The sequence below is a fragment of the Cataglyphis hispanica genome, chromosome 3 (genome assembly GCF_021464435.1).
Source record: "Cataglyphis hispanica isolate Lineage 1 chromosome 3, ULB_Chis1_1.0, whole genome shotgun sequence".
Taxonomy (NCBI): domain Eukaryota; kingdom Metazoa; phylum Arthropoda; class Insecta; order Hymenoptera; family Formicidae; genus Cataglyphis; species Cataglyphis hispanica.
The window spans coordinates 11,040,000-11,054,271 of NC_065956.1; the positions used below are offsets into that span (position 1 = coordinate 11,040,000).

Genomic DNA, 14,272 nt, shown 5'->3' on the forward strand with positions numbered 1-14,272 from the left:
AGGTTGTAGGAAGGAAGAAAGTTCTTTAGATTTATTAAAAAAAAAAAAGAGTTGCAATAAAAATTTAATATATTAATAAGAATATACTAGATTACCAATTAAGAATTACTAGATAATTAATAAGAATATATTAAATAACCAATAATGTAAATTTATTCAAGAACCTAATATAAGTTAAATATGAATAGTATATATCTTTTATGGCAATGTTTTTTTTTAAGTATGTTTTCTTTTACGATGTATAAAAGATTCTAAAACAAAAGATTACATTTTTACCGTTTATTATCAAAAAAGATCTAGGACACAATGACAACTCAAGTTGAATTATTTAAAAGAGTTAACTTAAACTCTTCCTTTTTATAAATTGAAAAATTAAATAGAATCTTGGAATATTGACAAGATGATGAAGAGAAAGAGAAACGCGATAAAATTTTTTATTCCTGTCTAAATAGAAAATTCTAAAGGATTGATTATCTTGACACGTTTCACATAGTTGTTTCTCTTTTATTCTATATCGGGGGACGATACTATCGTCGTGACACTTGAATAAATAAATCCGCTTCTCGTACGGTGGGACGGGGAGCGTTATTGTAAAATACGAGAGCTTTGGTTTTCCGTCGCGAACTCCACACGCGGGCGTGCATATGTATATCTGAAAATAAACGCGGAGCAAAAAATATCGTTTGAGAGATACGGCGAAGCGCCATAAATAAATCTCGCCTCATGCACGCGCGTACGCGCGCGCGCGTTTCATTCCCTTGATCCGTAGAGCCATCGAAAATTGTCCATTATTTCCCCTCGAGGACATCTATAACGTTATCGCATTTTACGGTTGGCCGAACACGACGAACGGGATGAGTTTTCTTGTCGTATGCACGGGGAATCTTTTTTTTTTTTCATCAATCAAACTTGGCTACGCTTATCGTGTGAATCTTCGTGTTGTAAACACGACAAACAATCAAGTAATAAATTCAGATAATCTAATATTATTTATTTAGAATTTTAATCATAATTTTAATTACTGAGTGCAGAGGAAATATTAAAATTGAAATATATATAAATATATATTATCCGCAAAAATTATGTTATTGCATATTTTATGCGTTTTATGTTTGGCGTGCGCACAGGATACCGGCATATTGTTACGAATCGTGAAATCCACACTTTTTCCAACGGCTCTCTTGTATCTCTCGCCTTGGCACACATCGGGCTCTCATCGTCGTCGCTCGTCGCGCTCGTACGTGCTCGTTCGCAACCTTGTTCGCAAGCCGTGTAACGCCGGACACGTATTCGCGCGTCAATCAACTCGCGTACGTGTCGCGGATGTGCCCGCGGCTCGGCTCGACTCGACTCGGCTCGACAACAAAATTGGGAAGCGAACATCTGCGGTGGAAAAGCGACGTGTACACAACTCGAGTGTATACGGCACGTTAACTGTTAAACGTTCCGGTTAAACATAAATGGCACTTTTGTGCGCTCCAAAGAGATCCTCGTTGTATGTAATGTCGTGTGAGAAGAATTTATTGCATCGCAGCAAAATTGCATACCCGCGAATAAGTCATAATTTTTAAAATCCTAATTGCACATAATGAAATACTATTCTTTCTAAAAGGTGCAAAGGAAGAGGTTTTGTAAAATTATGTTATCAAGCCGCATAGAGGACACTTTTTCTAATCACTTTTATCACAGCCGTGCTCGTTTTATATTCCAGTGAATGCTAATAAGTTTCTTTAATGCCTCTTTTTTTAATTACGTTGCTATTAATTCACGTGTACGAGTCATGCACTTTGTGCAAGCTATAATTTCTCGACATGAGAGCCGAGATGCAAATCGGTTTTACATAAATTGCGATACATACTACAATATTTATTTGCTATATAATAGAGACGTTATTTTAATCTGAGTTTTGCACGTTAAAAATGTAAGGTTCAACGAAGGTAGAGATTGGCGCGAAACTATTATCGCTCTTTGCGCGACGATTATATCGGGTATATATTTTCACTCGGTGTCTCTTGTCGCCAATCACGGTTCGTGGCAGTCGCTTTGTCGAAGTTGTTTGGAAAGTATACCGACACGTCGATACATGGCCGGTTGACGCGTATCATCTATTTATTCACCGTCCGATTCGACGAGTGACATCGATACGAGTGCTCTCTATTGTAATAGTGGCGTCATTATTTTTGCACGCTACGATTTGCCACGATATTATTAATGATCACCGCGCGATCGTCCGAGGGAAGAGTAATATTTAACGAACGTACATTCACGTGCAAACAAGCGATATGTAATCTTTGTTCTCGCAATCTATTGTTTTCCAATCTCGCAATTTTCATAGAAATTTTCGCATGTCACTTCGAATGCGGTTTCATAATCAATCCTCAAATTTTCTCAATATTTATCTATTATCTAAATCTTCATTTTTTTTTTAACTTTTAATATTCATCAGCACAAGTAACAATTAATTATCAATGCTTAATTTTTTAATTCACAATTTTCTTAAAAGTTAATATAACATGTCGCCCTTCAGCTTAACAAATATCGTAAGAGAAGTAAATTCAGAAATTAAGAATTGAGCTTTCATTTAATCCCGCATCGGTAGATTTTAATAACCCTCGGACACGTGGTTAATCGAGCCGCGATAAAACGAGCGGATTAACGGACAAGAAGCCGTTTGATAAATATTTTTGATCGCGCCCCCGTTGACTCGGGATTGTGAACGCTCATCGATGTCGGAATGGGTTGCTGCGGGGGTTGGGCGAAAGCCGGAGGGACGTTGGTCCGAGCAAAGTGGCATAGTCGACTACTCTATGCACCGAGGGGAATAATCCGTTATATCCCTAGTATAGAGTAGGGGGTTCTCAAACACATGGTTTCTCAAAGCTTAAGCTATACATTGTAACGAGGTTTACGAACTCTCGTCGGGAACTTTGGAAGATGCCAAACACTGCTCTTTGTCCAATATATTTTGACGTATGGTTTATTACAATTTAATCAATTTGTTAATAAGAGAATTTCGTTTTACACGTGTTTTTTTAGTGGAAGTGGTTAATATATATTGAACATTGTTTGATATCGTGATAATGTTGTGATTAAAGCAAAACGTTCATAAGCGAAATAATATACGAATATAATTACTTGTGTGAATATTTTCTTCGTTATATCGAGATTTATTGATTTATTTCTGGGCGGAGGGCAAGTTCATCACGTGAAATCATTTCAGTCTATGTAAACTCTTATTTAAATCGAAAGTTAAATTGCTTATATTGCGAGAGCGCACTTAATTAAAAGTTTCGTTTCATGTTCGTTCCGATATGCCATCGAATAAAAAATGGCATTTCCATTCGTTCTAGTTACTTGACGTTCCTTTTACATGGCATGGAGAGTCAATACACCGGTGAAGGACCGAGTGATTAATCACAAGTTTCAATTGTCGTAAACTTTCGGGTCAATCGAGTTATCGGTTTTTCCCACGAAGCGTCATGTTGTCTTCCTCTATATTACAAATGTTCGTGCCACATTATTCATCGTTTCGCTCCCTGTTTATATCCACTTATAAATATCGGAGGGAGGGGAATTTTCCAATTAAACGTATCCAACTCTCATACAGACGTCATCTGTTCCTCCCCCTCCATCCTGTTGTCCATGAAAGCAGCAGCGAAATTACATTCTCACCGGAAAACATTTTTGTTCCGAAATTTACTCCGCGATACACACCCATTTCCCGTTACGATGTCACCCATCCGTGTTCAACCCTTCTCTTCTTCCGCGTCGTCCCCCACTCTCGTGAGAGCGTCGCGACGTCGATGCAGGCTGCACAGTGCCATCTTCGTGTCCGCGCTTTCGCCTTCCCTCCTTTTCCATCGCGCGAATTTTCCCCCGAATTTACCCTCGTGTTCTGTTTGTTCTCTCCCTCTTTCTATCTCGATCTCTCTCGCGTAACTTTCTCGGGGTTGGCCCACCAGGTTGATTCGTCGGCGAACGGTCGGGCAAGGTTTCGTCTGTGACAGTCGACGAGCCCCTAGAACCGCGCCGGCAGAATCTATATCGGTGTTGGAGCAACAGAGCCGGCTCTGCGTTTTCCACCGCCCCGGCAGATCGCATCGAGAATCCCGTCAGCCGTTTACTAAACTTCAAACAAAACTCATTTTTCCATTTTTTTTCTTTTTTTTTTTTCGACATTAGAAAGTGCAGTTTTATTCCGTATCTTGTTGCTTTGTTTTCGGATAAAAGTATGTAAAACAAAGTAGCATTTGGAATTTTGATAGAAATGAGAAAAGAACCGAAAAAGTTTAGTATATCAAATATATGTGCATTTTTGAAAAGCTCTCTTAGCTTTATCATAAAATGCGAAAGAGAGAAACAAACTTTTTTGCTTGAATATCTTCGTTTTGTTTATTTTTCTTTTCCCTTTGTAAAGACTACAAAAATAGATTTGAATCTGGCGATATATTTCTTCAAAATTTTATCTTTTATAAAATTATATCTCTCTTTAATAATATTAATATATTTTTTTTTCATTGCTTATTTGAAAATTGTTTATGAGCAATCCACTAGCTTTTCTTTTTTTTTTTTTTTCTTCAAGATATTATATTTAGAAAAGGTATAAAAAGAGAGAATGTAGTATTTTTTCAAGTATAAATACTTAAGTTTTTAAGTAAATTCTTAAGTTTTTTCGTTATAATAATATTTCTGCGTGTAAAACGAAACAAGCACACGCTGATATTTAAAAGAGGAAAATTTAATGTAGAATTTATAATTAAAAAGTACAAGTTTATTTTTAATACAAAAGTATATATATAAAATTATCTCTAAAACGAAATTAGCAATGTTGCTTTCGTTTTGTTACACAATAGAAGAAATATTTTCTATTAAAAGATATTTGTTCTTTCACAGTTTTTATGGATTATTGGAAAAATGTTTTATGACAGGAGAGGTGCTATTTTCAAAATTGTACAAAATCGGAATATCTTGTGCCTCATTTTTTAAGGGAAATATTACTCTAATTTTTCGGATGACCTTTTGTATTTTTTTGATGGTTCTTTATTTATTCGGGAATTTTAGAGTGGATTCCTCTGCTTCTAGACGCGGCCCTGGTCGGTAGCGTTGCTACCACCGGCGGTTCGAGCGAAATTGGGCTGGTCGAGAGAGAGAGGGAGAAAGAGCGCGAAAGAGACGGAGATAGGGCTGGTGGCTGCTCCTACGACTGTGTGTCGGCGGGGAAATGTTGCAGGAGCAGCAACGGGGCGCAAACGGCCGGGGCACGGAGGGAGCATAGAGGATGGCGACGAAGGAGGGGGAGGGCGGGGGTGAAATCAATACTTTGCGGTCTCCGCCCCCGGGAGTACACGGATGAATACACGGACAAACACGAGCGCCGACGAGGGTGGCTCGTCGGATTTCGCCCGTGGTGGTGCGACCGCTCCGTTTTCGCCCTTTTCCCTCGCCCTCCGCGCGCGCATCTTCACCACGTCTCCCCCTTCCCCCCCTCTTCCCCGCCATTCCTTTCGCCATTCTGCGTGTTCCCCCGCCGACAATCCCCTTTCACCACCGCATGTCGCCGCTGCTTCCTGCCTCGTTATAGTTGACTGTCTTAGCAGTCGAGGACGTCGACATGCGAGAGATGCTGTCGAAAGTGGGATTGGCGGCCGGCCAATCGCGATCATTGGGGGACTCCGTTTATGCTTGTTTGGAAATAAATAACGGGGATGAATTGCGAAATCGCTCTACACTACTACTCCCCCTTTTTCCGTTGCGCAAAAATGATTCTTCAAAAGTGATCCCCCGGCGCAGCGGTTTTTTTTCCTATATGCAGCGACAAAAACAAAGTAATACAATGCAATGAAATAACAGAATTGTTAACGGAGTACAATTGAGTTGAGGCTTGAAAAAAAATGTCAATTTCGAATTTTATACACTTTTTTAAATCATCGTTTGTAATAAATTCAACGATGATGGACGATTTTCCTATTCGAAGCTTTTTTTACCACGGAATTTTCAAAACATTTTCCAAGATGAATAACTGATATTTTAAAAAGCCATTTTTTCGCACATTGTTTCTATGCAATGTTCCAAATAATGAGTTTAATGTCTGCTACAATCGAAACGTTACTCCTCTGTTACATTTTTTTCATATTTTATTTTGACACAGCATGTGCGCGGAAACATTATTTAAATTATATTTTTGAAGATTACTCTCTTGAAATAATTTTTTTGGATTTCTTATTTTTATACTTTTCATAATAAAGTAAAGCGCTCGTTATTATTACGTTGAAATTTTTCCTCGCTAACTCGCCTCCCTCCAGGGAGGCATCGCGCACATCCGTGAGATTCGAGGACCATGAACAGTACTTTAAAACACAGCTTTTTTTATTGCGGCGGACACACATTATCTCCACTTAGTGGATAATATTCCTTTTTCTCACACTGCCACCATCCGCCGCGGAGGTGGTTTTAAAATTTACTTACTTCGCGCACACCTCCCGGAAGGAAGTCTGTCAGACGCTCTGTTTTAGAATTACGACGCGGATTTTAAAGCTATGCACTATGCGGCAAGAGAAAGAGAGAGATATACAGAAAGAAATGCGCTTTCATCCGTGCGAACGACATCCTGAAAAGATCTTTCATAGTCGCGACGCGGCGAGCAGCGCGCGTTAGCCCTTTTTTCTCGGCCGCCGCTTTTCGCTCTTTCCACGCGACGTCACTCGCGCGATAACGCAAGCGAAAAACCACTGCTCTTTGAATCGACATCTTTCTGTTCGAAAGCTTTTCATTATACATATCAACACAATAGATGTTGAAATCGATGCATTTTACTTATACACAAATATAAATAATACATATGTAGAGATATATATCGATATTTGTTTTATTCTAGATACTAATAGCAATAATGTACGCTAAATCAATATTTGATTCTTGAAAATTTTTGCATTTATTGAAAAAATTTTAAACTTCTAAGCACTATAGGTGCTCGCGCACGATTTTCTTTACTTTTTATCTCATAATAATTAATATTCTTTTACGTTTGTATAATTGATTATTATATCCTTTTGCATTGATTTGTCATTCGTTTGTTATTCTCTTCCTCGTTGACTCTCAATTTCTAACAGATATTAATTTTGAATCACTATTTTATCGCGACGATGCAATTCGCTATCAAACGACGATCAGGGGAATCGTTAAAGACGGGGGAGCGGCGACGAGGAGCCTCTCGGTATTATTACCCGGCTTCTATTCGCAGCATAAATGTATCGATTCTCGATTTTCGATATACGATACTCCGTACACGATCGGTTTTATAGCTGGTCGACGCGATTTCGCTCTCGTCGCACCGCAAAGCCGCAACTTCCATCAGCCAGCCGGACGATATCAGCGGTGGACGCGCGAGTATTCACGTTCGATATTTCAAACACATCTATCTTGTCTGTGTTACTTGCTATTTTCGGATGAATTTGCCGACTTCTTTGATAGCCTCTTCCAATGATATTTACATGAAAAATACTTTTCTCTTATATTTTTCGAGATATTGAGATTAGAATTTATAGAGAAAAATCTTAGCAACATTAAGATGAGAAATTACGAATTCATAAAAATAGAATAAATTAGAAGAATAATAGTCACGGTTAATAATTATTTTCCACAATTAATATTTTAAATATAATATTTTAAATATTCAATTAAATAATAATTATTAATTGAAGCGACATACAATATAAGTGAAGACATAGCGAAAATGAAAAACTGCTGAGTTCTTGAAGAGCTTGAATTTTAAGATTGTAAACAAAGATGGTAAAATATTTTTTATCGGGACTTATATACTTTATTCTGAAAATCTTGGTAATAAGAAAGGCAATTATAAATATATGTAGAGTCCCCAAAGAAAACACGAGTACATAATTTGTGGAACAGGCCTGGATGGCTTGATAATTGAGACATCCAGTACTCTCTTAGCCACGCGGAGGTAAACAAGCGGAAAAAAAACAAGCGCCGCGACGCGTCGAAAAGTCCCTGGATGCCACACCCTCGGGGCAAGACGCGGCTTATGTATGCACACTGAAAGCGTAGCGGCTCGCACACAAACGCGCCGAGAGGGGTTAGAAGGCAAAAGGAAAGAGCGAGGAGTGAGAGACAGAGACGGAAGGCGAAGGAGAAAGAGTCTCGGAGTGCCATTCTGCTTACAGAGGCACTCGCTCAGGGACGGTTTTAGATATTTGCACGCCACGAGGCCGAGCTTACAACTCAAACAATTGTCTCTTTATGCGCACAACTACTTTTTTTAAGCATTTGTTCCTTTAAAGTGTTACTATGAAATTAATAAACACGCATATTATATTTTTGTTTTTCCGCGATAGAAATTTAAAAACATTTATATAAGACTTTTTTTTTTATTTAGAGTCATATGTATTATACGAGTCTTTCAGAAGCCAAATTGATCAACTACATTTTTTTGTAAATTTTGTTAATTTTGTTGTCAGAATGTATAATTAGTGTTTTTTTTGGTATACTTAAATTAAGAAATGTATTAAAAGAATTAATTTGACTCTTGAAAGATTAATGTAAGATAATGTAATGCCATTTTTTAATTTATAATGTTATATAATGTTAAAGATAATGTCTCTCACATATACGTTTATTCATCTCTTACATTATTATTCTGAAACAACTTTTTTTCCTGATTACAGTGCCTAAGGCCGGCACTGCACATTTCATCTTCTTTGTTGCTCGTCGGCAGATGTATACAAATACGAGGAGAGGTGAGACGTTATATCCTACTGGGATATAAATTGATAGAGAGTATATACGTATTGAGATCGCGAGAAAATGAAATCCATCGAGAACGAAAGCCGAGCTCTCGCGCGATAGGGATTGGTGTGCATCTTTTCTGTGCGAGCCGAGGGTGAAATGTGAGAGAGAGGGGCTGAAGCATAAGGGCTCGGGGAAGCAGCGGAGAGTTTTCGAGGGTGTCAAGGGTGTCCACGGGGAAATCGGTGATCTCCTCATTCTCTCTTCTTAAGCCGGAGGCACGAATAATACGCGAATTTCTCGAGTAGGAGGGTTCATGATGAGCGATCGCGGTAATTAACCGCCCGTTGTAATTAAAACGCCACTTGCTTTTCGCCCCGCTCTTTTTTTTTCTCCTTCTCCCGACATTGGTGGTAGCTATCTCTTTCACTAAGCTTCTCGATTACGATCTCCGACGATCGTGGGTGAAATGGCCTTCCGTCGACCGGACATTCCATACGATAATTAAGCGCGATGATTAATTCACAGTTCTGGATACAGTATATTATATAATAGAGGGAAAGAATGCGCATCCTATATTTAAAAACAAAACCTGTTATTCAAAATATTAGTAGTTTTTATATACGATGAACAATTATCTCGAGCAATTCCGTTTACAAGAGACTACGTATGAAATTAAAAATTTAATTTTTTTTTTGAACATATACAAAATAGTAATGAAGGATAATTTTTTTCTGAATTTTGAAGAAACTAAAATATATAAATATAATCTGAATGAACACGGACATACTCTTTGTCGCCCGTTATTTATTTTATATTTCAACTAGAAGTTATGAAAAAAAAAACGTTAGAAGTTATTTAAGAATGTTATTTTATTTACTGAAAGATAGAAAGAAATAGATGCGTTAATACATTTTGGACCTCTCCAGAATAAAGGGTGTGCCTGCTTGATCGAGTTCGGGGAAAATCTCTTCCTCTATTAGTCCAAAGTGCTTGTCTCCTGTGCATCGCATAAGAGAAGGTAACGGAGAGGTAACAGAGTCGAGAACAGTAGATTACCATTACAAGGTGGAAAGGAGAAAGGGGAGAGGAAAACGACAGAGCGGTTCTCCGACATGCCGAGCTCTCTCTCTCTCTCTCTCTCTCTCTCTCGGGACTGTTTGAATATTAATCGACTCGTTTGACTTATTTATCAACCCCTTCGTGCTACGAAGGAGCACGAACGGTGCTACCGAATCCACAGCGTTATATGTAGGGTAGAGAACTCTTTTCGAGGGATATAAAACGACTGTTCTATGACCGCAAGTGAGACAGCCGAGGGTGTGGTGCGTGTTGCCCCGTGCACAAAGGGTGTGCCGAGACGCGCGTCATGCATTATGAATGAGCGGAAGAATAGGACGGAGGCTGGGATTAATTTTATCGCAATGAACGCGCAGATTCTGCGCGTTTATGGCGTCGTTCGTATAAACACGATTTTTTTTTTTTTCCTTTTTTTTTTCCTTTTTAGTAAACGGCGCGTAATTAAAATTGATAGCATTTATATTTATTATTTATTAACATAGAATTGTTCAATTTTCTATAGCATTAATAATGTCAGATGATTGATAATTTTTGATCACATAGTCTTCATTAACTGATAAGTATGTTGAATTTTTAATATCTATTTAATACACAGCTTATAACTTAAATTACGCTTGCAACAAGATAAGTAGCTCTCGAAACTGTTATAAATGTTTGCGTAACGATACGGCGCGTATGTTTAATCCAATGAAAAATTCACGAACAGCCATATTTGTCTTCACAATTTTTTACGATTTGCTCTTTACGATGTGTATGCATTTTTCGCGTCCACGGGGATGCTCTTGGAACATTTCGTGTGACGAATGCGTGGCTGTATGGCGAACACGACGAGGAATTTATCGATACGGTCTCTAATAATGCTGGCACCCTCTTTGCGTGCGCCGCCCCCGCTCGTCGACTAGGTTTTAGGGTCCCGTCATCGCGGTTAAGCTCGTTACATCCGAGCACGCGAGCAGCTTAGTCATGCGTGTCTCTTACGCAAACATGACCGCGCCCGTGTTCTACGCGAAATTACTCATTTGTCGTCTTAATCGTCACTTTTATATCGCATTTCGCAGCCCGAAACGTTGAGGGGGACGATGGGTTAATCGGCCGTGTCCACGCGAGGCTCTTTGATACTCTGAATAGTGCCGTCACGCGTGCACATCTCAAAATCAGGTAATTATTCTAGCGATTCGCAGAATAATGTCATAAGCGTCATTTTTCGCCGAATTTTACGAGAGTTAACGGAAATGTTGCTTAGCAGAATATCTAACACTTTATTAAATAATACGAGAGATAATAAAATAATTATTAAAAAACATAATTAAAATAGTTATCGTGCATTCGCATAATATTTGGCAATATAATTTTATAAAAGAATAATATCTAATCAAAATATTTAAAAACTTTTCCAATTACGAAATTCTTAGATGATAGAATAATGTTTGTAAAATAGCTTATGTATAAGCTAGAAAATTTGAAGGAAACATTTTTCTTTGAGCCATTTTATCCTAAAATTCTTTGGCAAAATCGAAAGAATCATGGGCGGAGAGAACGCGCCGGTGATATAACGCGGCGAGGAACTCCATTTGAATTATGGTTCTTGCCACGTCGTACAATCGTCGGGAGGCTCGTATTCACGTTCCTTATGTTTCTCCTCTGCCGCACGTCTCTGCGTATTGTACATATGTATTTATCGTTGCGAGCAACAGCACATGGAGCGCTTATCTATATACTGGTAACTTGGCAGATACGGGTTGGAAAGGATCTCTACAGGGTGTCTCGCAGACATGTTACATTGCTTTCGGTCTTATACAGATTCTTAAAGAAATTTGAAGTCCGATTTATATTGGAAAGAAAATTTAGGAGAGCGACACTCAACTTTTTAAAGTATATTTTAAATTTCATCATTAAAATGTCGATAAATTTCTAATAAAGATTTCGCTGTTGCTTCGATATTTAATTTATTGTCATTTTATATAATTTCTTGCTATCTCTAATCCACGAACGAAACGCGATTGCCAGGACGCGCCCTGTATACAGGAGCGAATACAGGACGGGGAAGAACGGAATGGAATGCGAACCGCGCCCGGATTTTCATCGCGACTCTCGTTGGCTTTGAAAAATAGAGTTGGAATGTAGGTAATATAAAACGGAGCATCTTGAGCCTGGCCAGAACGCGCTGTTATTAAGTGCAGTGGTACCAAGTCTAACGTTCGAGGGATTAAATTGTTCGTTCGTGATTAATGACCTCCCTTCCCTCCCCGGGGACCCTCCCTTCATTAATTTCTCTCTTTGTCCGCATTAGAAAGATCGACTTCCGCGTCGTGACGACTGTCTTCCTAATTACGTTAATTATCCCAATAGTTATAGACAAGAGTATTATATTTTTATTCTACACAAATATTCTTAGTTTTAATTTAATGAGAAAAGTCTGCAATTACAAAAAAAAATAAAAAAAAAATTGTAGGGATAAATTATTTCTTTTAGATGTCGGTAAATAAGGTGGAAGTATATTTCAAATTTGATATATATTTGTGATATTAATTTTTCATTTTTTACATGAAGCAATATAAAATCAAGGTATTTTTTTTAATCATCGCAATGTCTTAAACAGCGGAGCTATGTGGTTATACAATACATGCTTCTTTAATATTAAAAGAGTGAAGCGCCAGTGATAGAGAATAACTTTTTTTTAACTTTCTTAAAACTATATAACAGAACGGTGGAGCAAGAAGGGAAGAATCACAGGTGAGAGGGTGCGCGGTTCTGCATATAGCACGACTACATGGATGTGGGTTAATTACACCGGGAGACAAACGACTTAATTCCTCTCGATTAATTAAGGCCGTCGTAATTTCTCCATCCGGTCCGCGTGAGTCAGTACAAGGCATGCCGACTGTGCAATCTTTTTCTAGCAACCGGCGAAAGACATCTCAGAGGATGTCGACACGAAGACTGTATTAAATTAGCGCTCTGTAACTCTAAGAAAATAATAGGAAACGTAATATTGAAATGCGTAATATTGTTTTAATGCGTTTGAGAAAAGGGAGACATCGTTTAACATGGATAATTGCCTTTTTTATTTCAATTCCTAAGTTATTTGCTTAGATAATTATTTTAGGTATTATTGTATTACATATATAATAAAGCTATATGATAGAATGCAAGGTAATATTTACACGATAAATCAAGTGAGGAAGAAAAAGAAAGATTATGATCGGCCGTCCTTTTTTTCCCTTTGCATCACGCGAATTTTGAATTTGTAAGCCAGTTGAATACAACGTCGAAGTCTTGAGAAATTGGATCGCCGTCTGTTTTTAATGCAATCAGCTACTTTTCCCTTTTATCTTTCAGACTTCGCATTCCGCGATAAATAGACGCTTACGGTATTTTATCCCCTGATATATATTCTTAGTAAAACTATAAAGAGGGCGGAAAGTATAAAGGGTCGGGCGAAATGAAGGGGAAAGAAAGGTGCTGATGTCGAAAGTCACGATCCATTTGTGATACACCCTATTACCATTTTTTTCCCCCCTACGTCTCGAACTTCCAATCCTCAAGCAGGTATCTATTTTTCGTTTTGTGCAATATTCTTAATAAAACTATAACAAGACGGGGGAAGTGTGGAGTCACAGGGGGACCGAAGCTTGAGGGGTAGATATTGATGTCGAGAGTCACGGTCCATTTCTAATATGGCCGATTGTCCTTTTCCCCTTCGTCAGACAGCTTCGAGCCGTCCCGCTTACACATGGATATTTTATACCCCGTCGTGTTATATATTCTTAATAAAACTGCACAGGATGGTACGTCGTAGCGCGCCGAGGGCATAAAACCTTCGAAGGAAAAATACCAATGTTATTATAAGATATTCATGTTTCAAGTAACATTCCATTTTTCAATATTATCACTTTTTCTCCTTTATACAAAGGTCGCGGCATCGCTGACTTCGTGCAAGTATCTGTATCGTGTTGTTCCCTTAATAAAACTTAATAAAACGGAGCGAAAAATAGATGCGGAGGAAAAAAAGATTTAACTAATATCTTCCGCCTCTTTTTAAATTGCGCTAACAGGTTTACAGCAGCTTTATAACTTTTTACAAATAAATAAAGAGGAAAGATTTAATTATCGTTAATTAAAATACAGTTAATTAAAATACAGTTAATTAACCGAGTGAAATTTTGAGTATCTCCATGTAGTTATCGCTCTTTCCGGTTTATGTAGTAAAACATAGCGCACCCGTGAAACTGCGGTTACACATTTATGACGGATACATTAGGGATAATTAGAAATACCGAGCGAGCTCTTCGCGTCATCGCGACTAATGAAAATCACTCGAGCAACCGGCGGCGACTAATGAAATCATTCGAGCGCGAAAAATCCTCTACCTACCATCAACAGTTACGGGATCCAGTCGGCGGATATAAATATCGATAAAGCATCATAAGAGGCCCAATAACGCTGATAA

General features: G+C 38.2%; 1 protein-coding gene across 3 annotated transcripts in view; it reads left to right on the forward strand.

The window, feature by feature from the left end:
• The window catches only part of LOC126859217 (zinc finger protein 608-like), a 149,359-nt gene that overhangs the window by 85,322 nt on the left and 49,765 nt on the right, over nt 1-14,272 (forward strand). The gene's annotated exons all lie outside the window — the stretch shown is intronic.